This window comes from Sarcophilus harrisii, chromosome 3, assembly GCF_902635505.1.
Source record: "Sarcophilus harrisii chromosome 3, mSarHar1.11, whole genome shotgun sequence".
Lineage (NCBI taxonomy): Eukaryota > Metazoa > Chordata > Mammalia > Dasyuromorphia > Dasyuridae > Sarcophilus > Sarcophilus harrisii.
The window spans coordinates 286,180,734-286,207,290 of record NC_045428.1 but is presented as its reverse complement, the minus strand read 5'-3'; the positions used below and the strand labels follow the sequence as shown (position 1 = coordinate 286,207,290).

Sequence of the window (26,557 nt, the reverse complement as noted above, 5' to 3'; positions counted from 1 at the left end):
TCCAAATGCAAAAGTAAACTGACACAAAATCAATGATGGAAAGATCCATTTAGCAATAGGCAAACAAGTGTCTGTGTGTGTGTGTGTGTGTGTCTGTCTCTCTCTCTCTCTCTCTCTCTCTCTCTCTCTCGATATATATATATATATATATATATATATATATATATATATATATATATATATATATATATATATATATATATATATATATATATATATATATATGAAAAATCTCCCAAGCCCCCCAAAACCATTAGCAATTATTGGGAAGCAATGTTCAAAATTACACTTATAAAGGGAAAAAACACTTAAATAACTCATATTTACACTAATAAAATTTAAAAAGTGTTAAATAATGGATAAATTATATTTTGGAGGGATTATAAGAAGACAAGGTGTACTAGTTTACTGGTGAAAAGAAAACAAATTTAGAAGATTAAAGAAAAACTATCAAATTATTCATAACCTTTGTGATTCCCACAGTGAAACTACATGGATTATATACTGAAGAGGTTACAGAAAAAGCAAGACCCACACATTAATACACATATGTGGATATCACACATATACATACCCTATGTCTGTTGACACAGTGTATCAACATCTACTGATTTTTAAAATTTCAAATAAACTAGAAATTTTCTATGAATATGTATTATTACATAGTCAGAATTTCTTCTGACTATGTAATAAGTAGTAATTTTTAAAAAGTTACAAAACGATGCCTAAGTAATTAATACATGCATATATATGTATATTTGTATACATATAATTTTTCACATTTTGAATTTTTCCATATTCATTCATATTTGTAGTCTAACTGGAATAGCCTAAAGAACCACTATTGTGTACAAGTGACTATGTTAGGCACTATAGGAAATGCAAAGATAAATTCTGATATAATTCAGTCCGCAAGATGATAGCATTATCTGATATCAAACTGATAACAAAGGGAATGTCTAAAATGTCTAAAAAAATTATGATACATGGACATTATAGTATTGAACATAAAATGATGACTATAAAGAATTCAGAATAACATGGAATGGACTTAAATAAATTGATTCAGAATTTGAAAAAAGAAAAAGCAGAAGCAAACCAAAAATATTATGAGGGACAGAGAAAAGAACATTAATTTATTAAGCCAGGAACTGTGCTAAGGGCTTCGCAAATATTATCTCATTTGATCCTCACCATAACCCTAGGAAGTATTATTATTGTTGTTGTTGTTATTATTATTATTCCTATATTATAATTGAGGAAACTGAGGCAAACAGGTTGAGTGACTTGTCTGGGTCATACATCTACAAAGTGACTGAGGTTGGTTTAAAACTCAATGACTACAAATAATGCAAGTGACAATGTTAACATGAAAAAAAAAAATAAAAGCCCTGAGATCAAATATAATAGACAATGTTGGTAGCAAATTATTCATGTTAAAGCACACATCCTTCTTTCAGTGAACAGACTGTACCCTACGAGAATGGAAAGGGGCATGTACTATCAATCCAAGTACTCTATTAAGTGATTTTATTTAAGACAAATTTGGAGGGAATGAATATTGTGGCAGGTGACCAAGAAGAACAGAATGCTAGACGTGGAGTCATAAAAAAACCTGGATTCAAATTCAAATGATATAATATATGTAAAGCCTTCTTTTACATATTAAAAGTCCCATATAGTTATCATTACTTTATGTCAAAATAAAATACAAATTAATTTTTAAACATATCAGAAATACAAAACCACACTGCGTTCTTCTGATTTCTTTAACTCAATATATGCAGCCTTAATTTAACTTTATTTTCTCAATGACTCATGCTAATCCCTGTGAATTTCAATCATTACATAGCACTGTAATATCATGACACCCCTAATGTCTACTGAGACACGCAGATAATTTGTTCCCTCACTAAATGGCCCCATTCATAGTGCTTTCTGAGTCCTTGTATGTCTGTTTAGAGCGTTCTGTCTGTCTCATTCCTTTCTTTTTGGCTGTTACATAGGCTGTGATTCTTGCTGTTGTTAGTATTGTCTGCTTGTAGCAGCCTCCTCTCCAATTTTTTTCAGTTTTCTGTTTCATCCTTTGGAATGCAGATGATCAAATGGGTTACTTCTAGCAATCTGTCATATATTCATATAACTACTCACAGTCCATGGAGCTATTTCTTCCCAATAACCCTGGGAGGCAGTGCAAGTGTTATTGTTTCCATTTCTAGAAACTGAAACTCAAAAGGGTTATAAATGGCTCAGTCCCACCAGTAGGAATTGACAGAGCCCGGATTTGCATGTTAGTTTCCTATTTCTACATCAAATGCTTGTTCTCCTAAATCACATTGTAAGGACTTAGGACATCTATTATGAGTTGATGAATAGACTCTGTGACAGTTATTTTTACTGATCAGAAACTCTTATTCTTGGCTTTATTCAAGAGAGGTGAGAAGTTGCCAGATAACCAAATTACACAGTGCTAAAGTATTACCATATGGAATAAATCTTAAACCAAACCACAAATTACAAACAAACCAAAAAAAAAAAAAAAAAAAAACCACAACAACACAGGAAAAAAATAACAACCCACACTGTGTTGCTTTAAGACTGACCACCAACCAGTCAAGTCAACAAGCATTTAAGCACCTAGTATGTCCAGATTAATGTACTAAATGAAGAGGGGAATAACAACTAATCCCTGCTAATCCTTCTAACGGGAGAGAGAACAAGCAAACCAAAAATAAACAACATGTACAATTAAGATATATACAAGATAAATTGAAGATGCTCAGTGAAGGAAAGGCTCTTAGCCAGGACTTAAAGGAAGCCAGGAAAGCCAGAAAACTGTAGAGATAAGGAAGGAGAGCATTTGAGACAAATAGCCAGAGAAAATGCCTGGAGTTCAAAGATGGTGGGACTTCTATGAGGAACATCAAAGATGTCACCAGATTAAAGTGTGCACAAAGGAAAGTAGAAGGGAGGAACAGGCTAATTTATGAAGGGGCTTTAAGCCAAAGAGAAGATTGTATATTTGATCCTGGGAGTAATAAGGCAATATTGCTGTTTACTGGAGAGATTGATGAAATGATCAGCTCTATGCTTTATCAGAACAATTTGAGAGTTGAGAAGAGGATGGACTGAAGTGGGAAGACTTGAGGCAAATAGGCAGATCAGCAAGTCTAGACAAAAAGTGACAGACCTTTGCCTGGATGGAGGCAGTGTGGATGTGTATGGATAGTCAGAAGGAGAGGGTCAGGGGCTGCCAACAGTGTTGTTGCCCTCTCTCTCCCAAGGAAAAAGAAGAAGAGAGGTAACCTTTCTTTTTTTTGCTTGCTTTACAAACCTTATAGTGCTATATCAATGCTAGTTATTGTTATTGTTGTTAATAATGAGGGGTATTTGTAAAGTTGGGAATAAAAGAATGTATAATAAAAAAAAAAAGTAATAGAATGAGGGACAGCATGATCTACTACTGTACTGTCAAGAATTAGAAAGATTCTTGGAAATTCTACATAGATATACAGGAAAGTACTGGGGATAAGAACAGTTCGAATAGATGATGGAATCAAGAGTAGGATAGATCAAAAGGAAATCTGAATATTGGAAGACTAAAGAAAAATTAGGTACTGGATAAGAGAGTAGTTAAGAAAAAGTTAGGGAGGAAGAAATTTGAAAAGGAAATCCAATGGACTGGAAATGTGTTCTACACTTTCTTTTAACATACGCATAGAGTACTGTTGGAGGTTCTAAGTACGTTCCAGGATTTTGATTATTTAATGTTTACCAAAAAGCGTATGACATTTTATTATTTTATCCCTCCCCAAATCCTAGCATAAATCAAATTTGTATACAAAAAGTATTCAATAAACATTTTAAGTTAATATGTTTTCTTATCTTTACTATCTAGGAACCATCAAAATCTGAGATACCATAAAGCACAAAAAAATCTTCTCAGGCACTTGAACTTTTATCATCTTGAGGAAGCCATTTAACCATTCTTAGGTTTTCTTATCTCCATTTTACTGAGGAAGAAACTATCAAATAACATAATTTAAGTATAAGTACTATATAAATGCTAGTTATTGTGTTGTTTGGTCACAATTTTTATTGATCTAGGGAATTTCCAGTATGGAAGTCCCCTCCATAATTATTAGTCAACAACTGCTTAGTAAGTCTGTGAGAGTCATCTGGAACCCTAAGAATTTAAATCACTTATCTAGGGTCACACAGTAATAATTATTAGCAACAGGTCTCACTGACTACCAAAACCGTGTCTCCTGTGTATAGAGGAATAAAACAAAAATTTCATAAACATATATCTATAGATCTATCTGAAAGTGAGACCTCTAGGAAAATTTTATAGATATAGATAGATAGATATCCTGAGACCTTTAGGACTAAGACAACTTTTTATCTTAAACCTTATAAGCCAGGATAAACATCCCTACACAAAAAATTATGTGTATATTTATACTCAAAGACATCAAGTAACCTTTGGATAAACCATTCCTTATAATGCTAATAAACATTTACTGTGTGAAACATGTTTTTTAAATCAGTCATCACATATATTAATTGATTGATTCTTAACATCTCTTTGCTGCTTATTCAACCCCTTAGAGAAAGAAAAAATATTGAACAATATTGGGATTATATTTTTCATCCTTATATACTTAGAAGTTACTCCCCAAATATAAAAATCTTGGTGAGGATAATTTCTTTAACATGAAACCACTGTCAGCTTTATGGATAAATTTAATTACAAACACATGCCCCAAATACCCTAAAATATTTTCTTTTTTATATCGCACTCATTTTTAAGAAAAATAAAAGTTTTCCAGAGCAAGATTGAATCTAAAAGCTAAACATCTCATACAAATACTGTAGATTATTAAACTACTTCTCCATTATCTACTGGAAATCTTAAGATCATACAGTTTTAGCCCCATTTAGACTCTCAACAACTCTCAGAAAGACAACTACAATTGTCTCCTGATTAGTCTTGCTTCTTCTATTCTATCCCCTAGTCAATTCATCCTCCATTAAACTGCCAGGTTAATAATCCTAAAACAGGTATCTAAAAAAAAGTCATTCACATGCTCAATTTCCAGTTGTTCTCTAAAGCCTTTAGGATAAAATGCAAAATCCTCAGATTAAAATTAGAAGGCATCCACTCTTTGGCTCCCCACTACCTCTCCAACATCATAATACAAGATAAATGCCTAAAGGAAAAATAAAAAAGTGATATGTGATGCTTGAAAAGAGAAAGGTCATTAATAACATCTTCCAAATTGTGTGGAGGTTTTCTTGGGGGCCAGCCTTAGTCTTAATTGAAATAAATAATTACTTTGAAATCTCAGCCAGCTGATAAAAGTTGCAAACGTTTATTTCTCCTTACAAATTAGCCCGGTTAGTTGAGGCCTATATCACTGCCTGGCTCCAAGAGATCTTGTAGTTTTGTTCTTGGCTCTTGCCTCTGCTTTCTTCAGCCTCCAGTCAGCTCCGTCTCGTGGCTTCTCAACCTCCAGTCTGTCCCACCTGAAAAAGTCCCTCAAGCTTCAAAAGCTCCCTATATTTATGTGATCTCCCAAAGGTTAACTCCACCTTCTGGAGGGAGAGGGATTCTGGGTTATCTCCCAGAGTACTCTTTGGTCTTGAGAGAGGTGTGAATTCAGACTAAGCCAGCCCTGAATTCTCGTGTGAACTCCATTGAGTACTTAGATACTTGAGCTCTCTAAAGGTGTGAACACAAGCATTGTTCAATCAGTTCCACCTAATACCTTGTTTCAAGTTCTGGCCCAAAATCAGATCAAATCAACTCCAATGTCTTCACACTTTGTAAAGAAATGTCTTAACACTTTAGTAAAGATTCCAACAAAATTATGTTTTAAAATATTGTAAAATATTGTAAAAAATTGAACAGGTCAGTAAGGAGGGCATTCTAGGTATCAAGGACAGTGTAAGCAAATGCTCAGAGTCAATAAAATACAAAGAAAATAGCCCAAGATGGTTGGATGGTAGAATATGTGGAACGAGTTTGGACAAATAAGTCTGGAAAGGTATAATGTTAACAAATTGTAGAAGCTCTTGGATGATAGGATAAGCTTTACTCAATTGACAAAAGGGTACCATAGTAGGGTTTAAATTAGGAGAGGGACAAAACTAGGTCTATGAATAGACCAATTGCAGTGAGGAATGATGGGGAAGGAGAAAGGAGAAATAGCAAGAGATGTTAGAAGGCAAGTACATTAATCTAAGCTGGCAGTAATGAGAGCCTGTACTGTGGTGGTGGCGTTAGAAATATAAAGGAAAAAAAGAAAGTAGGCAGAATTGACAAGACTTGTTAACTACGTGAAAGGTGAGGGAAAGGAAAGTTCTGAACATGGGTGACTAGATGAATTATGTCGCTACTAACAAATGGAGTCATTAAAAGGAAGAAAGAGTAGGGTTTGGTGAAAAAAGAATGAAGCTGGGTTTAGACATGCTGAATTTGAGGTGCTAGTGATTTGGAGATGTCAAGTAGGTGGCTAGAGAGGTGTATCTGGGATTCAAGAATAGAGACATAAATCTGAGAGTTATGTGGTAGAGGGAATAGTTAAAAGCATTAAAGTGAATAAATACAACTGTCAAGGAAGAAAGTTTGAAAAGAGAAAAAGGTCAATAGAACAATACTTTGAGGAAACAGAACTTTAAGGCGTCAGGAGGAAAAAGAGGAACTAGAATAGGAATTGTCAGAGAGGTAAGAGGAAAACCCAGAGATTAATGTCTCCAAATCTAAGAGAAAAGAAAGTAACTTTAAGGAGGAATATTCTATAGCACAATTCTTTATGGCCTATGAGTAAATGCTAAAACAAACAAGAAATAGATAGTGTAGCATAATGGGTAGAGAAGTGGCCCAAAGTCAAGAAGATCCGAGTTCGAATCTCAACTCCAACATGCATTGGCTACACTATCAGCTGGGAAAATCTTAGTGTTCAGGGGCCTCTCTCATACTCTAAGTGGCAGAATAGTTGCCAATCTGTTATTAATGGATGCAATTTTACCTTCCTATGGAAACCATGCCAGAAAGGAATATCTGAATGGATTGATAAACAGTATTAATGAGTTTGTGGCAGCTGGAAGGTCAAAGACAAAAAAGAATGGTCCAATATATAACAAAATATATAAGAAGATTTTGCGGAAGCAAAAGATTTAGAACAAAGTGAATGGTCATTAACGAATGGTCGTATATGATTGCAATAGAATGTTACTGTATCATAAGCTATGAATAAAAAAATCTAGAAACACATGGTATGAAGCTGATATGGAACAAAGGAAATGGAAATGAGAAAAAAATATATATATATATGTATATGTGTGTGTAAAAAATGAGTATCATATTTTAGTTGAAAACAAGATTAAAATACATCAGAATTCAAATTAAATTCAAAGACCAATTGATCCCAAAGGATCAAAAATGATGAGATGCTTTTCTCCTCTTACTAGAGAAATGTTGAACTACTAGTACAAAATGTTGGGCACCCTATCAGATTAAGAATGTGTAACTTTTACTTAACTGAATACCTCCATTAAAAGGAGCTTTAAGAGAAGTATATTGTGAAGTGACAATATAAAAAATAAAAAGCACTGATAAAATCATATTAAAAACCATCTAAGTTTTTCTTGTTTTGGGACATTGGTCAAACTATTTCTCTCTTAAGGTAGATCTCAAAAGAAAAAAAAAAAAATACCCCTGGGATCACAATAAGAACCAATGGGAAAGTTTTAGTCCAGTGGCCAGAATAATATCTTAAAAGCTAATAAATGATGAGTCTGTACACTGTATGAATGTCTTCAGAATCTATCCTGAAGAGCATTAACCCTTAGGAAATTGACCAATTCCCAGGAGTGGATAATGCCGGGAAACTGGCTGTATTCCCAGTGGTGTTAGGAAGAAAGGGTCAGAGAAGGTCGATAACTAAGTCTCCAGCAATGTCAGGACATACTGACTTGTGACTTTGCCTCAGCTCACACAGTCTTTGCTGCCACTGATGATTGGGGCCTCTGACCTGGCACTCCAAAGCAACTCAATTCCCATTATCTACCCTTAACTTAAGTATCAGGTCAGCAGGGCATGGCAAATAATGAGTTAGGAAGAGAAGAGACTGAGGGACAGGGTGGGAGGACAGAATAACATGGTCAGAAAATGGATGAGAAGTCACTCTCAAAGACTATGGGAGCCCTAGATTGCCAAACACGTGCAAAAAAAAATGTCCTAAATTTTAAGCAATATTTAGAAGAACTAACAGAACATTGAGAGAAGATTATGGGCAGAAATCAAATCCCTTGCATTCTTGTTCTACCTTTAATACATTTTAAGACATATATGACTTAGCAATGAGATTTCTAAAATGATCAGAGTGAAATCAGATCCAACACTATTAATGAAGGACTCAATGTGTAGAATTAAATATATATATTTAAATATTATAATGGGTATCTTTTAGGAGGTATTTTACACATATATGAAGAATCAGAGTTACACTATAAGCATAGGAGAAATCACTAAAGAAAGATTTATATGAATGATAAAGCTATAATACTGATGCCTAAATAGTAATAGGAGGCCAAGAAATAGAAAAATAAAAGAATTCACCAATATTCACAGAGCTTGAAACACAACTTCTAGTCAATTCTGAAAAACAAGTTTTTAAAAGTTATTTTAGTTTTTCAAGTCAAAAAGTGATCTGAATATCTGTTGAATTAAACTAATTCTTACTTTTTTTCTTAACATATAGTATCTAAGTCAATTCGATATAGAGAACAAGACCTAAAGGCAAAAACATTCAGAGACATAAGAAAAATATGAATTGTTAATATCATTGAGCCAACAGTCAAACTCACCTGACTTTTCCAACATTCACAGGGCAAATTATAACCCCAAGTTCTTTTCTAAAATAAGGGTTTTTAAAAAGAACTGCCCTACCCTCAAAGGTTGTTACTCAGAAACAATTTGATACTTTTAGGTTTTCATGATCCCATGACCAAAAATTCTGTGGAGATTATGCCAGAAAGGAATATTTGAATGGATTGATAAATAGTATTGATGTTTGTGGCAGCAGCAAAGACTGTATAAAACTGGTGGTTATTTCTTCAACCACTGTATTTTAGCACTTGAATACTTATCTTAGATACCAGATAACTAGATCGTTATTTGCCCAGGATTGAAGATCCCTAAACCTGTAACCAAATCAAAAAAAAAAAAAAAAAAAAAAAAAAAAAAAAGTGTGTTGTTTTGTTTTGTTTTTGGGGGGGGTGTTTTTTGTTATTGCTGTTCAGTCATATCCAACCTTTCAAGACTCATTTGGGTCTTCTGGGCAGATAATGGAGTTTTTTCCATTTCCTCTGCTAGCCCACTTTACAGATAAGGAAAATGAGGCAAACACACAGTTTGCCAGGTGTCACACAGCTTAGTAAGCAACTGAAATCAGATTTAACACCATTCTCTGTACCACCTAATTGATCGAAAAGAACAGATACAAAGGAACTACAAGGGAATAGTAGTTAATAAATTATATAGGGAGAGGGTTAGAATGATGATTCTCCCTGTAGGAGGGCTACAGAACTCCTAGGTCCGGAAACTCTCTCTACCCCTCTGCAACTTTGTCTTAAATTTTAAAAAACTTAAATATTTACCATATTTTTAAAATGCTTGTGGTCCATACAAAAACCATTCGGTTCCCTTGGGCCTAGTTTGCCAATCTTAGTCTAGCTAAAGCCTGTAATAAATCTTCGCTGAACTTCAAGACCAAAATCAGGTTTAAAGAACACCTGAGTGTCTTGCTAATTAGATTTATTAAGCACAAGGATATCATCTTCTTGGCATTTTTCATGTGCTACTCCCTCTAGGAGCTGCTCTTCTTGCCTCATTGAGATTTAAAATTTAAGAAAATATGCAAACAACAAGCTGTGTCAATTGATGCAGTGTATTTTTTTAAATCCATACAGCAAAGAAAATAGAGATAAGATAAAAGATTATTTCAAAGTAAAATTATAAGAAAAAGTTTGCAGCAATTCTTCTTCTAGTATGAAGAACCCACAATTATTACCCATTTATGTTTCCTTTTGATCTATGGTCTTCTCACTCCACAAGCCGCTCCTCTATTCCCTTCCCTATGACCCTGCACCAAATAGCATATTAAAGGCTGCAAATCTTCAACATTCCTCCTCCGAGGAGCTCCACTCCAGAGCTCAGCAAACTTAAAGTCCATCCAGATCAGATTTTTCACTGTCCCCCCTACCTGTTGACCATTGTTAATTGTTCATGCTACTGTCTCCTGCCTCGATGCTTTTCTCCCTCTACTCTACCCATTCCAATCTTAGACATCCTAGAAATCTTGCTCAAATCCCAAGCTTCCCATTATAATAAGGATTTCCCTTTAAAAAAAAACATTTTTATTTTCCCCAGTTACAAGTTAAAGTTTTTTATATTTGTTTTTAAAAAGTTGAATTCCACATTCTCCCCTTTTTTCTCTACTTCACCCCTCACATATTGAGAAGGGCCATGTGAAGTTGTGCAAAACATTTCCATTAAAGTCATGTTGTAAAAGAACTGCCACCTCCCAAAAAAACCCTCAAGTTATAAAAAACTTGTCACAAAGGTAGCAAATTAAAAAAAACACAAAGAATGTAGAATTTGAATTGAAGGCTTCTCACTACAAAATCAATGTCTTTTCCCCTACAACTTAATGTCCATGAACATAGTAAGCAGTCTAGTTCTAACTAGCTATCATTCCAACACTTACGTGTTGACGCAGTCATTTTATTGGAGGCTCTGTTTTCTCATCAATAAAATAAGGATAATGATACTAACACTACCTTTCTCACAAGGGATGTTAAAAGAAACGGGCTTTATAAGCTATTCCCCAATTGATAAATAATCAAAAGGTATAAATCCATGCCGAAAGGATTATAAAAGTATGCATATCCTCCTACCTAACAATATCACGACTAGGCATGAATCCCAAAAGAGATTAAAAATAAAAAGGAAAAGGTATATGTACAAAAATATTTATAGCAGCTCTTTTGTTAGGACAAAGACTTGGCCTTAAGGGGATGTCCATCAATTGAGGAATGGCTGAATAAATTATGGCATGGGGTTATGAAGAAATATTATTGTTCTATTAAAAAAATGATAAGCAGAATGCTATTAGAAAAACTTGGAAAGTCCTCCATGAGCTCATGCAAAGTGTTCCTTTGTGTGCAAAGGAACAGCAAAGTTGTGAGATGATCAGCTGTGAATGACTTTGCTATTTTAAACAATACAACGATCCAATATTATTCTGAAGGACTTATGATGAAAAATGCTCTCCATACCCACAGAAAGAAGTGATTGTGTCTGAAAACAGAGTGAAATATACTTTCTTTAACTTTTTTTTTTCTTGAGGGTTTTTTTGTGGGTAGTTCTTTTACAGCATGACTTTTATAGAAATGTTTTGCACAACTTCACATGGGCCTTCTCAATATGTGAGAAGTGGGGTGCAGAAAAAAGAGAAGAATATGGAATTCAAAATTTTAAAAACAAATGTAAAAAATTGCTTAACTTGTAACTGGGGAAAATAATATTTTTAAAAAAGGGAAATCCTTATTATATACTGAAAATATTATATAAATGTAAGTTATTAGTTATTAATCTTATATTTTTCACAAGTTTCCACTTTTTTGTTATAAGCAAACTTTATGAGGTCATTACTTTTTATAAATTTTGATTTCCAAAAAAGAGACTAAAAGTCTATGGAATCAATACTACAAAATGAAGATATCAGATTAGTGATCTCTAGGGTCCCTTTCAGCATTAAATTTTATTTTTACTTTCCTCAATATTTTGCTTCACATTAGCTAACAGCAGGGGCAATGCTCTATGGGCAGAGAGATGGCAAAGTGAATATATATATATTCACCTGGGTCTATAGTCAAGAAGAATTCTCTTCCTGAATTCAAATCTAACCTCAGACACTTATTAACTATGACCTTGGGCAATTTACTTAACCCCGTTTATCTCAGTTTCCTCATCTGTAAAATAAGCTGGAGAAGGAAATAGCCAAGCACTCTAAGATCTTTGACTCTTCATGATCCCATCTGGGGTTTTCTGAGCAAAGATACTACAAGAGTTTATCATTTCCTTTTCCAGCTCATTTTACAGATGAGGAAACTGAGGCAAACAGTGCTGAGGGACTTGACCAGAATCACACAGCTGGTAAGTGTCTGAAGCTGGATTTGAACTCACAAAGAAGAGAAGTCTTCCTTAGTCCATGTCTGGCCCATTCCATCCACTGTGTCATCTACTTACCCACAAATAAAGGTAGGATTATGCTATGCTTACAGCCCCTTACAATCCCCTGACTCTCCACAAAGTCAAAATGTAGGAAATTGTTTACTTAGATCACATGGAGCAGCATTAAATGTACCAACTGCAGAGGATTCGGTCAGCTACTTCTTTTGACCCTTATTACTTCCCTATCATTAAGCAAGTCAATTAAACTCCATGAGCTTCAGTTTCCTCATCTTTAAAATGAGGGAACTGAACCATATGGCCTCTGAAGTCTCCTTCAGGCACAGATCTATGATTCTAAGATCCCAATAAGAGCTATGACAAATGCCATTATATTCTCTCTTAAACTTATTCAGTCTCATTAGTGTATACCAATCACACTTGAAGATCTGCAACAAATTTTCTCTAAATTTTGTATATTAATAGAATTTGGAGGAACATTAGTTATAATTTTATAATAATATATAATATAATATTTATAATATAATTATATTTATTATTATCACTATCTTTGAATAGAGAAGCAGCACATGATATAATAGATAGCAAACTGATTTTAGAGCTGAAAAATCTGGGCTCAAGTCGGATATATCTTGACTACAAGACAATGAGCAAATTATTTATCTTTTCCAGCAACCACTGAGGCTGTAGCTCAAAGAAATGTTGCCAATCTGCAATAGTTTCCAGTGAAATCACAGGTCCCCTATCTCCACTGACATTAATAGTAATGTGCTCTTGTTGAGCTATGCTGCAATTTCAGAAGTCTTTGTTTCTGGCTAATTTTCAACTGGCCACTGCTCTTAAAACCTTAGTTTTAATTTTCCCTGCCCTCCAGCTTCTGTGGTCAAGCAGGTTAGTGGATAATAAACATTTAAGCATGGAAAAGGGCTCCTAATTAAAGAAATCAAATGGGTGGATCCTCCTGTAATTTGAATTATTACACCTATATTTGTTTTGCAAATTGAGATTTTCAACAGTGTATTGAGTTTTTGAAGTGAAACTACTTAAACAATAATGCAATTTTATCACTCAGTTCCAAAAATTATATAATTTTGACCTCTACTCAAAAGCATCTAAAAGTTATTCATTTGTCCCCTAGTAACAAAAATGGAATGCAGCAATATGTACTGGATGGAAATTGGCTTCAAAGACAAAATAATCTAGATTAAAATCCTAGCTCTTATACATACTGAGTATGTGACTGGATAAGTCACCAGGGGTACCATAATAATGCAGAAAGCTCTGAGGCTGGAGTAAAGAAAACCTAAGTTCAAATACAACATATCTCAGATATTTATTAATTGGGTGACCCTTGCCAAGTCTCTTACAATCTCTCAACATCCTAACACCTATCTCACAAGGTTATGGTGAGAATTAAATGAGATAGTATTTGTTGACATTTTTTTTTTAAATGCCACTCTTCTTCTCAGTGTTCCAGGAAATTTTTAAGTTTCAGAAAAGATGTTAATCTGTTTTGGGAGATGACTTTCCTCACCCCAAAGTCTCCTGTATCATGATAATTACAAGGCTAAATTCACAAAGTGAAATTAAATCTGAGACTTCTGAATGTCATGAAGTTTGAAGGTTACTGACTTCTTTTATTCGGTATCTTTAAATGTGAGTGCATTCATGTGTACATGTTTCATTCCATTTATATTACACACACACAATTTTAGTTCAGAAATGTGATTTCATTGGCTTAAGAAAATTCTTCTGCCATTGTGGACTGAATTCCTACCATATACCGGGAACTATGCTGAGGGCTTTACAAATATTGTCTCATTTAAGATTCACCAAAAACTGAGATAGGTGCTGTCGTTCTCTCCATTTTTACAATGCAGAAAATGATGCAAATGGATGTTAAATGAGCCCAAAGATCACACAGGGAATAAATATCCCAGGATGATTCGTACTTAGGTTTTTCCTACTCCAGGCTCTCTCAGATTGTTTTAGATTACAAAATTATCTAGATAATTTTAAATTACAAGCCATGCATAGGAGAGGTAATAAATTAAAGTAAAAACTAAATTTTAGATTTAGATTTTAGATTACAATTTACAGATTGCACAAATGACCCGGAGTAGTTTTCTTCTTAAACTTGTATTGATAACCCCTTAATTGCATCTACTAGCTGTGTGATTGGCTGAGGATAATTTATAGATTTTTGATAAAGGATTCCTGGATAAGAAGTCCCTTCCAACCAATGCAAATAGGTACATTTGCTGCAATTTATAGATCCAAGAAAGTCCCCTAAGTGAGCTGCCCAAAGTCACAAAACCAGGATGTTGTCAAATAAAGTGTATGAATGGAAAATGAAAAATTAAAAACTGAACAATTTGAGTATGATGGTGTTTTTAAAGGGAAAAGAAGAAATTAGATCAGAACTGTTTGTATATCATTCAGTAATATTTAATGTAGCATATATCAAAATAAATTTTTATCAACTTATCCTTTTAAATGCATCACCCAAACTTTATGATGGACATAAATGAATCACAATACATTGCAAAAAAAAAAAAAAAAAAAAAAAAAAAGAATTTTGTAGTATAAAGGTTATCATCAAAAAAATATATGATTGGAAAACAGAAATAAGGAAGGTCAAATGAATTATCAGTGGAAAACTTGGAAAAGACATGGATAAGAGTTCCATGAGCTAGCTAGGGTGCTATGGATGGGTTAAATGTTTGTAGATCTGTCACTAAAGGGAATACCCTGCCTATAAGACAGCAAGCCCACTGGAATATGAAAATATGTTTCAGGAAATCAAAACTGTTGTTTTAGAAAATCACTGATTAAGTTCCTATAACTGAAATTTATTTCAAATCAGACTATTTTTTACTCCTATGATATAACCAGAAATTAGAATATATGGGTTTCCTACTGGAGTTAACATTTCTACCTATTTTTCCATCAGTCAACTTGATCTAATATAAAAGCTAAATAGATTTGTAGAGCAACTACCTTGAGATTGTTAAACTTTAAAAAAAAATACATACAACCTAGATGGATAAGAATGAACTTATTTGGAACATTTTTGTTTCCCCAAAATTTCTTAAATTCAATTTATCATTTATGTTATGCTTTAAACATAAAATGCTTAGCAGAATACTTCATACATAAGCACTATATAAATGTTATTTATTGCTATGATTGATATTAAACTTATCAAAAAAGTGAGATTGCCAGCAGCATTTTGTTTCTTCAATTTTAAAAAGAGTTTAAAAAAATCTCTAAGTCATTTTCTGTTCCAGAAGTCTATGGTTAAAAGATGTAAATATACTGAAAGAACTGTGTTTTAAAGAACATATGACCCATTAAAATTTAACTTTAAACATGGAAATAACAACAATGACAAAAATAAATAACTAAATAAATTCAAACTAACCTTCCAACTGACTAAACAGCTGTAACAAAGCTCATAAATTAAAAAATACAAGCTAGGCCATCAGAACCTGAATCAGAAGAAACTGACTCATATTTTATTCAGTAAGTGTGGTATATGGATTCATAGGTCACAACAGATTAAAAGCAACAAATTGGAAGGTAAGAGAAATATTAAGGCCAAGAAACTCAGAGTGAGAAGTCAACCTAAATCAAAGGAGAAAAATAGAAAAGCCATGCATAGGAGAGGTAATAAATTAAAGTAAACAGTCTTATGCCATTTATTATTGGGGCAAATAAACCTACATGTATTCAAGACAGTGTTTATGATGTTAACATCTAATTTTAAAAGTTAATGAAATACATTGTTAAGAAAGAATGTTAAGTGTTTAAGATATTTTAGAAAGATTTCCATCAAATATAATTGACATAAAAATTTTACTTTTTTAGACAAGTATCTAGAAAATACCATAAACTATTCATGGCTCTCTAATAATAAGATGATTCAAACCAGTTCCAATTGTTCAATGATGAAGAGAGCCATCTACACTCACTGAAAGTGGTGTGGGAAGTGAGTATGGACCACAACATAGCATTTTTAGTCTTTCTGTTGTTGTTTTCTCTCAGGTTTTTTTTTTCCTTCTTGATTCAATTTTTCTTGTGCAGCAAGAAATATCCATAAATATAAATATTTATACATGTATTGGATTTAACATATTTAACATGTATTGGACTACCTGCCATCTAGGGGAGGGGGTGGGGGAAGGAGGGAAAAATTTGCAACAGAAAGTTTTGCAAGGGTCAGTGTTGAAAAATTACCCATATGTATATGCTTTGTAAATAAAAAGCTTTAATAAAATTTTAAAAGAAATAAAATGCCATAATTTATAACATTTCATTAATGTAGTAAGAAAATTTAGTAGTTTATTATATATGCCATTGGTTTCAATATACTGTAACAAAATATTTAATATATAAATTAAGGAAATAACTATTTTCTATATTGACAAGTGAAAAAAATCAGGGCACAGCACGTCATTTTATATTGATGTTTGTTTTCTAATGCAATCCTATAAATGGAATTGACAATTTAGACTTATTATGGATATGGATTATGGTATATAACTACTTAATTAACATTACTCACATCCTCTATAAAATTCAAAAACTAAAATGACTATTTGTTAAACTAGTAGATAGTCTGATTATATTTTCGATGAAAACAACAACAATAAACTCTCTAGGACTCTAAAAAAGATCAATTACCCAAAAATGTATAGCTTTGTAAATACTGACTATATCTAGTGAATTAAATCTGCTATGGGGCACATTAATACTGAAAACCATTTAAAATGACAGTTATATTTGCTATTTTTCTATTAAACATTTTGCTAACTATCCAAACATTTCTTCCTTGAACTTGCTAAGCTATCACTTCACTGAAAACTTTCTGAAATACAGCATGTCATAAAAGTCTTTCTGCAGTTTTAAGTTTTATGCTTATTAAGCTTAAAATTGCACAAAAACTTGATACTTTACATTTAAACAGAAAAGTTGGTATCTGTCTAGATTTAGTTCTTAAAGTGTGGGGGCCTTGAGATCCTTTTAGGGGAATCACTGAGGTAAAAACTATTATCATAATGGTACATTTTAATTTCTAATATGGTAAATATTAATACATATAACTCATATAAACAAAAGTTCTTTGGGGTAGACTGGTAATAACTTTTAAGAGTATAAAAGGATTTGGAGACCAAAAAGCTTAGAAATCACTCATCTAGGTCAGTATTGTCAAACAGATACTTGCAGGCTGCATATTGACTCAGAAAATCACAAATTAACATCATCTCTATTGTAATTTTATTTTATTAAGCATTTTTCAATTACATTTTAATATGGTTTAGATGCACTCTGGAATTTTGTGGGCCCCTAAGTTTGACATCTCTAGTATAGATGATCAAAACAAAAAGTTCCAAATCTGAAACATTTGTCAGAAAATATTTTAGATGAGAAATGGTGACTTTAGGACACTTTTATACTTTCAATATTTCAAAGATACATGACTTCCTAAGTGCAAATTTCCATCAATGTAGAACATAATCTGGGAGGAGTCAGATCAAATAAAGAGATCTGGATTTGGAGTAAAAAAAAAATTTATTTGAATTCTAAATTCTCTACCTGTGCACTCTTGGGCAAATTGATTTAATTCATTTTAGTCCTCATTTTTTCCATCTAACAAATGTAAAGACTGAATTCTATGATCCCTCTTTACTTCAGGAGAATGTCTCTTTTGAATTGTTATAGCCAAAAAAATTTAGGCAAATTTCTATTATCAAGACAAATTAATCCTTTAAGTTAAAGATTGTGTTCTCATGTATATTTGATATCATATTGATTGCCTTCTTATCGGGGAGGGGAAAATGGGAGAGAAGGAAGAAGAGAATTTGGAACTCAAAAAAATTATTTTAACTAAAACAATTTTTAAAGATTGTTGTCTGAGATAAATTACTGGTACACAAATGATATCAGATGCATTTCAGAAGCTTGCATTTCATAGAAAGAGAAGGTAGCACAAATCAAACCTTGCATTTTCTCAGAATCAAAGAAATGATCATTTACTGCACAAGTGTATTTTAAACTATATATAGCACTGTTCCGATTCTTAAAGTGATACTAAAGAATTCTAAATGTGATTTTCTTATGGAAACATTCTTAATTGAAGTCTTTTCCAATCTTACTTAATTCTCTTGCCTTCAGTTCCAAAGGTCTTGTGATGGAGAGAGTCATCTGCACCCAGAGAGAGAATTGTGGGGACTGTGTGGATTGTAACATAGTATTTTCCCTTTTTTTTGTTATCTGATTGCATTTTGTTTTCTTTCTTATATTTTTTTCCCTTTTGATCTGATTTTTCTTGTGCAACATGACTATTGTGGAAATATGTACAGAAGAACTGCACATGTTTAACATATTGGATTACATGCGATCTAGGGGAGGAGGTGGAGAGAAAGAAAGGGGAAAAAATTTGGAACAAGATTCTACAAGGGTGAATGTTGAAAACTATGTATATGTTTTGAAAATAAAAAGCTTCAAAATATTTTTTTAAATTCTCTCACCTTTCCTCTAAGGCACTATTTTCTATTTATCCTATATAAAGTTTGTAATCTAATGCAAATAAATATATACAGATCTAATTTAATTACTTTTAATCCATTAGACTGTAAATTCCTTGAGGTCAGGATCTTTTTTTTTTTTTTTTTGCTTTCTATATCCCTCTAACATTCAACATAAGTGTCTGACACACAGTAGGTGCTTAATGGATTGATTGGATAAATGAGTACAAAATAAATATTAAGGCAGATGTAGTAAAAAAAAAAAAAAAAATTCTCTACAAACACCAAGACTACAGTTCCAATAACCTTTTCATCTAACTTAGTAAGTAGTCAAAATCTGGCCTCCATTGGCACTGCCCCTAACAACCCAAGGTCAACTCCATGTTACACAGTAGATGTAAAGACAGATGGTAGAGAAGGGAGGGAAAAATAACCTACTTTAATTTTCAGTTCATCGTACATATGTTTGTTCACAGTTTGCATATTGTCTCTCCCATGAGACTATGAGCTACCTGAAAGCAGTAAATATTTTTTGCCTTTTGCTCTGTGGCTTATCAGATAAAAGCACTGGACCTGGGTCAAGAAGACTCATTTTCCTGAGTTCAAATCTGGCTTCAGACTCTTACTAGTCATATTAACCAAGGGCAAGTAACTTAAACCTTGTTTGTCTTAGTTTTCTGCACTATAAAATGAACAGGAGAAGGAAATGGCAAACATTCCAGTGTCTTTGCTAAGAAAACCCCAAATGGGATCATGAAGAGGTTGTTTTTGGTTTTGTTTTTTTTTTATGACTGAAAAAGCACCAAATAGCCTCTGTATTCTCAGAGCATACCAGACTCAGTACCTACCACACAGTAAGCACTTAAATGCTTGTTAACTGACTGACTGATTGAATTTTTCTGACTCTTTCAAGATTCAACACAAGCTTCAATCACCTTTTTATATCAGGCTTTTCCTGGTCTCTTCAGCTATTGGTGGCTCAAGGTAAACATTTTATCTTCCTAGTCAGAACAAAAGTGTCTCCAGAGCCAAGACTGATCTGCTATTTATATATCCCCAGGAACTAGCAGAGGTGGTAGGCACTATGTGGTATACACAACAGAAGTTACTCAATGAATGTTTACTGATAAATTTGCCAGTATACAAGTATTACACACTAAGAATACTGGTATGACAGCACATAAAGCTACATGAGTCATAAATCATTCAGTCTGAAATTCTCACTTTACAAGTGATAAAAGTGAAGATGTGAAAGGTTAAGTGTCTTCTTTAAAGTTACACACCTTGTTCAGTAGCCAAAAAAAAAAAAAAGGTACTAGAATTCAGGTCTCAAGCTTACAACCTGAAATAATTAAAATGCAATACATATTAAACTTGCAATAGAGCCTTAAAATGTTTAAAGAATAATGACAATAAATTATCACTTTTGAAGAAAGCAAGTTGGGATATAACATACACACACATACACACAGTGCCTAGGCACCTTATATTCTGAGAGAACTTCTAACCAATTACTAATACGCTGTGTCTCTTTGGAAAATGATAGTTCTGATCCTATATTGTCATGTTTGTACAAGAAGATCAATTACAATCTTATGAGGATATTTTAGATGAACTGTGTGCATATTAATATTAAACATGCAGCTAGAGGAAAGGGGGATAGAAAGGAACCTGAGTTAGAAAAGCCTGAGTTCAAATCCCATCTCAGGCATTTGAGACTCAATTTCCTCATTTGCAAAATAGATTAAAAAAATAAACCAAAAACCAGCACCTATTCCACCAGAGCTGTTTTGAGGATCAAGTGAGATAACATATGTAAAACATTTTGTTAACACAAAAGTGCTATAAAAATATTAGCTGTTCCATTATTATTCTGTTTAAAAAAAAAAAAAAAAAGATCAGCAGGATGATTTCAGAACGGCTTGGAAAGACTTACATGAAGTTATGTTAAGTGAAATGAGTAGAACCAAAAGATCATAGTACACAGTGGCAACAAGATTATACGAGTATCAACTCTGACAGACGTGCCTCTTTTCAACAATGAGATGATTCAGGTAAATTTGAATATAGATTTGTAATGGAGAGAGCCATCTGCATCCAGAAAAAGAAACATAGGTATTGAATGTGGATCCCCACTTCTATTTCCAACTTTATTGTTATTTCCTTGCTTGTTTTTTTCTTTTTTTTTTCTTTTGATCTGATTTTTCTTGTGCAGCATGGCAGTTGTATAAATATTTTTAATAGAACTGCACGTGTTTAACTTATAATGGATTGGGGAAGGATGAGGAGGAGGGAGAAAAAATTTGGAATACAAGGATTTTTCAAGGATGAATATTGAAAGCTATCTTTACATGTATTTTGAAAAATAAAAAGCTATTATAAAAATTAGCTATTTTTAACATATCAGGAAAAAGAATTGTGATAATTGTACAAACCTACTTTTGTTGTTAAATCTGCCTTAATGGCTCTCTTGTGTTCCCTCAACTTGACTAGAAATTCCTAGAGGATAAGACCCATATCTCTTTTTTTCTTTTCTTTCTCTCTCTCTTTTTATTTATTTTTGGATAAAGCAATTGGTGACTTGCCCAGGGTCACACAGATAAAAAATACAAAGTCTCAGGCCGAATTTGAACTCAGCTCCTCTTGACTCCAGAGCCAATGATCTATCCCACCTAACTGCCTCACCTCTCTAATTCTTCAGTATCACTTCTGAAACCAAGTACCATTGTGGATATACATATCTATAGAATAGGGGAGTCAGTAACTAGACAGGATTTACACTAAGGGAAACACCAGGATTTGATGCCCTTAGCTTCCTCATTTGAAATTCAAGATTTATGAAATGCACTTAAGAAACGAGGCATGAAGGTTGCAAATAATTTGAATCAGACCACAACCTTTAACTTAACAGTAATTAGCTCTGACAATTGAAGGCTACAGAGAAACACAATTGACTAAGTAATTAAATGTTCCTTGCTGTGGGTATTACAGATAAAATAGGATCACTCCTTGAGAAAGTTTTGTACATCCGGTACGTGCTTCTTCAGAGAGGAACTGCCTGATATGCTTGTCTGTTTCCCCAAAGCTTTGCACAATGCTTTCTTTGCACATAGTAAACAGGGAACACATGCTTACTACAGCTAGGTGGCACCATAGTGTCTAGAGTGCTGGAAGACTTGCTGAGTTCAAATCAGATATTTTGTAGCTGTATGATCTTGGGCAAGTCAATTAACCCTATTTTCCTCCTTTCCTCATTTTAGCTGGAGAAAGAAATGGCAAAACCGCTCCAGTATCTTTGCCAAGAAAATCCCAAATTGGGTCATGAAAAATTGAACAAGATTGTCCAAGGGGAAATAGTAGATAGGGGCACAGTAAATAGATTGCTGGACATGAAGTCAAGAAGATACAAATTTAAATCCTGCCTCAGTTACTCTTATTAGCAGTGTAACCCCTGGCTGATCTCAATCCAGTGGTATCGAACCTGAATAGAAATAGATTCCTGTGAGCTGCATATTGATTTAAATAATCACAAATTAAAGTTACTTATATTGTATTTTTGTTTTGTAAAATATCTAATTATATTTTAATTGGTTTCCCTGGGAACTAGGGAGGCTGCTTATATCATCTGACACCTCTGACTTAACTTAGTTTCCCCAATTGTAAAATGGGAAATAGCTCCTACTTCACCATGTTGTACTGAAGATCAAAGGAGATAATATTTGTAAAACTCTTTATCGCAGTGTTAGGCACATAGTAAGTACCTAATAAATGACTAAGCACTAGCTAATTTGACTAGTAGAGAGTGATTTACAGGGAGTTCTCTACATCAATGAATTTGCAAGCCCAACCAGAAAATAATAGTAATGATACACTTTATATACAAACAAAATTCATCAACTTTTTTTGAAAGCACATCTGAGAAAGAATTTTAGGCAGAAATCTAAAAATGATGCAAGTGCCTCTCTAATACAAATATATTAGTTACCTTTAATAGTCAAGTCTTAAATTAAGACTCCTTTAAATTTTAAGTGAAATACAAAAAGTTTAATAAGATTTTAACACTGTAATGGAAAGGTTTATGATCTTTTAGTAATTAAGGTAAATACTAATCATTATTATGGTGAGGATGAATAAAGACAGGAATAGTAATTAATTTTTAAAATTTTGGACATATGCTTCATGACACAGCAAAAGCACAGCTTTAATAATAAATGTCAGCAAAAAGATATATCCTATATATTTATAGACAGATCTATGTATATGTATTTATACACACACACAAATCTAACACTGGTAATTTATTTTTATACTACTGAAAATTTAGACTTTAGAATAAATTGTAGAAAAAAAAAATTTTTTAACAAATAGAATTCTATGACACATCTTTCACAAATGAGACATTAAGAAATTCTGAATTCAGACTATATTTGTCAAATAGTTGTTTTAAAAACTAGGCAGGATTTTTCAAAGTCTTTTAATCAAACATACCTTAAACCAAAAATACCATAAATCTTAATATGAAATTAATATTTTCTTTTTTTAACTTATTTTCCTATCTTTAGGGATGTTACCTTTTTAAGTTTATTCTATAGTTAAATGAGGGAGATAATAAAAAATATTTCCATGAATTTATAATCCAATTATTAAATTAACTAAATTCTCCTAAATCTAATTGCATAATTCATTCACAGCTTTAAAAAAGTAATTGTCACATATTATTAGAATTCCAGAATTTGGACTTTTAAAAGAAAGTAATAACTCTAAAGAAAATGTGGTAGAAATAAAAGTCTATTGCTTAATTTATAATTTTCTTTCTACGTATTTTCTTATAATATCGATTTCCCCATTGAACATTCTGACAGTATTCAGACATTCTCAGAAAATGATGTGGTTAGATATCTGACTAAAAACAAAAGTGAGAATTATCCAGACAGGCTGAGAAGTTGAATGAAAAAAGAACAAACTATATAAATATTAAAGATTACATTTCCTAATTTTTTCATTACAACAATCAAAGAAGAAATGATAATATAAGTTGTGTCCATGTTAAAAAAAAAAAAAAAAGACAAATGTGAGACTTAGAGCTAAATTTAAGTAAAGCAAAAGATTCTTCAAGATTTAAAAAGATCTAACAAACTGAATATTCATGCCTTCCAATATTTTTTTCTTAAGTTACAAGACACTGTATTCCACTGTGCTTTGTTAAGTGTGAACTATTTTACAGGCATGCTTAAGCTGCATAACTGTTCAATTCAGACTCCACAAATAATAGCACCTGTTTTTCCTCTTATGACTGGATAGACAAATTCCAGTGCACAATAAATATCTGGCCCCTTTAATAGCCTTATCATATTATTTACATTCTTGAGAAAACTGTTAAATTCAATTTTGATTAAAACAATAAGAAAAATTAGATCTTAGAGAAAGAGTAAGGTATCTTCCTCTGGGAATTTTAAGTAACACCAAGAAAAACACAAAGCAGATATTCAAGATTTGCGCCATTCTCCACAAGTTCTTTTCTCTTTAGAAATAACCTAACCTAAAGAATTAAGACTTGTCCCTCCAAAAGCTATAAGCTTCTAACAGAGGATGACCAGAAGGCAAGCTTTATTATTAATTATTATTATGATAAGAGTATATTAGGGGAGGGGAAGAGAGAAGGGCCTGCAGGGATAGCTTTTGCAAAACCTGATTGGGGGAGATGTGGGGAGACCTGTTATTTAAACTACATGGACTCATCAAAGCTTTCTATACCAAAACCTTCACTACTGACTCAAACTATGTAGGTATCATCTTCAAAGTCCTTCTTTTGGTCTTTAAAAAAAAAATGTGATTTAGTTGCATTTCAGTGCATATGAATCCAGTATGGATTTCATCCCTCTTCTCTTTTCCCCCATGAGACTCCTCAATCACATTCTCACTTTTGCTTCAGAAGAGAAGGAAAGTGTTATACTTATGCAAGAAGTTTCTGACCTCCTTTTCCCTCCAAGTGGTATCAAGAGAAGGAGCAAAAGGGTTTTCCCTAGAAATATTCATTGAGCTCTTACTTTTTCTACTGTCACCAATTTTAGAGAAAGGAGAAAATAAAGCCCTGGATTTCGGGAAGAGAAGAATAAGAAATGCAAATATTCCTACGGTCAGACAATATGTTCAATCAAATGCATGATGTATATAAGCTATAAGTAGGAAAAGAAAAGGTTTCTTGCAGTTAAGTGACGGGGAACCCTATAGTGCAATATGCCAGATTTAAAAATCACCTGTTTGAATGCCATTTAACTAGCTATGTGACCTTAACCTCTCAGGCCTCAGTTTTTTCAACTATAAAATTTGTAAATTGGCATTCTGAAGAGCAATTTGGAATTATGCCCAATGGACATAATAAAACTGTGTGTACCTTTGATCAAATAGTATCTCTACTGAGTCTGTATCCCAAAGAAATAATATATTTTAAAAAAAAAAAGAGAGAAAAGGACCCATAAGTACAAAAATGTTTATAGCAGCCCTTTATTTTTATTGTGGCAAGGAACTGGAAATTGAGTGGATGTCCATCAGTTGGGGAATGACTACATAGGTTGTGATATATGAATGTAAGGGAATAATTATTGGTCTATAAGAAAGGATGAGCAGACTGATTTCAGAAAAGCCTGGAAAGATGAAGATGAACTAATGCTGAGTGAAGTGAGCAGAACCAAGAGAACATTGTACAAAGCAAAAGTAAGATTATGTGATGACCAATTCTGATAGACTTGGGCTCTTCTCAACGATGGAATAATTCAAAGCAATTCCAATAGACTTGAGATGGAAAATGCCAATCATATTCTGAGAGAGAACTATAGAGACTAAATGTGAATAAAAACATAGTATTTTTACCTTATTTGTTTTTTGTCTCCTTTCTCATATTTTCCCTCTTTGGTCTGATTTTTCTTGCACATATAACAAAAACAGAGAAGGATTCCATATTTTTATATTTAACCTCTATCAGATTACTTACTATCTTGGGGAAGAGAAAGGGGAGAGATAAGGAGAAAAAAAAATTATAACACAAAGTTTTACAAAAATGAATGTTGAAAACTATTTTTACATGTTTTTGGAAAAATAAAATACAATTTTTAAAAAAGTTGGAGGTTAGACTTGATGGTGTGTAGAGTTATATGGTTCTAGAGCTATAATCCTATGTATCTTGTGCTTCTAATTAGACATGGAAATCCACTTTCTAGATCAAATTGGGCTATCCATCTAGCCAGAATACAAGATGGCAAAACATCCTATCTTTAATGATGTTAAAAAGCAATTTTGTATTTCTCTCAGCTCCTTTCTGGTTCCAGAGGAGGACAAGAACATCTTCCTATCTGTATGTCTGTTCCCTATGAACCACCCTGTGATTCCTAGAGTGGATCCAGAGCTACCAAAAATACCTGTAAAATATGCTTATACAATTGCTATAGGGATCAAAATGGTTTCACAAGCACCTCACAAACTTTAAAGCACAATATGTCAGCTTTTTTTCTTCTTCTTACCAGAAAACCCAGTTATTTTACATGATACTTAAAATCATAATGCAGAGGTTTCATAACCCCACAAGCAAATAGTAAAAATGTGATGTGTTCTCCTTGGAACTGAAAGCCAGAATAAATTCACTAAACTAAAAAGCTTTATAAAAACTAAGACCATTAAACATTTGGACTGTTAAATCCATCCTCCTCAGTGTACAGGTGAGATAACTCAGATTCAGAGGGCTGAAGTAATATACCCCCAGTTACACAGG

At 33.0% G+C, this 26,557-nt stretch overlaps 1 protein-coding gene across 7 annotated transcripts in view; it reads right to left on the bottom strand.

Annotated features, from left to right (window-relative positions):
• Positions 1–26,557, bottom strand: part of BBX (BBX high mobility group box domain containing) — a 350,166-nt gene that overhangs the window by 262,933 nt on the left and 60,676 nt on the right. The window lies entirely within an intron of this gene.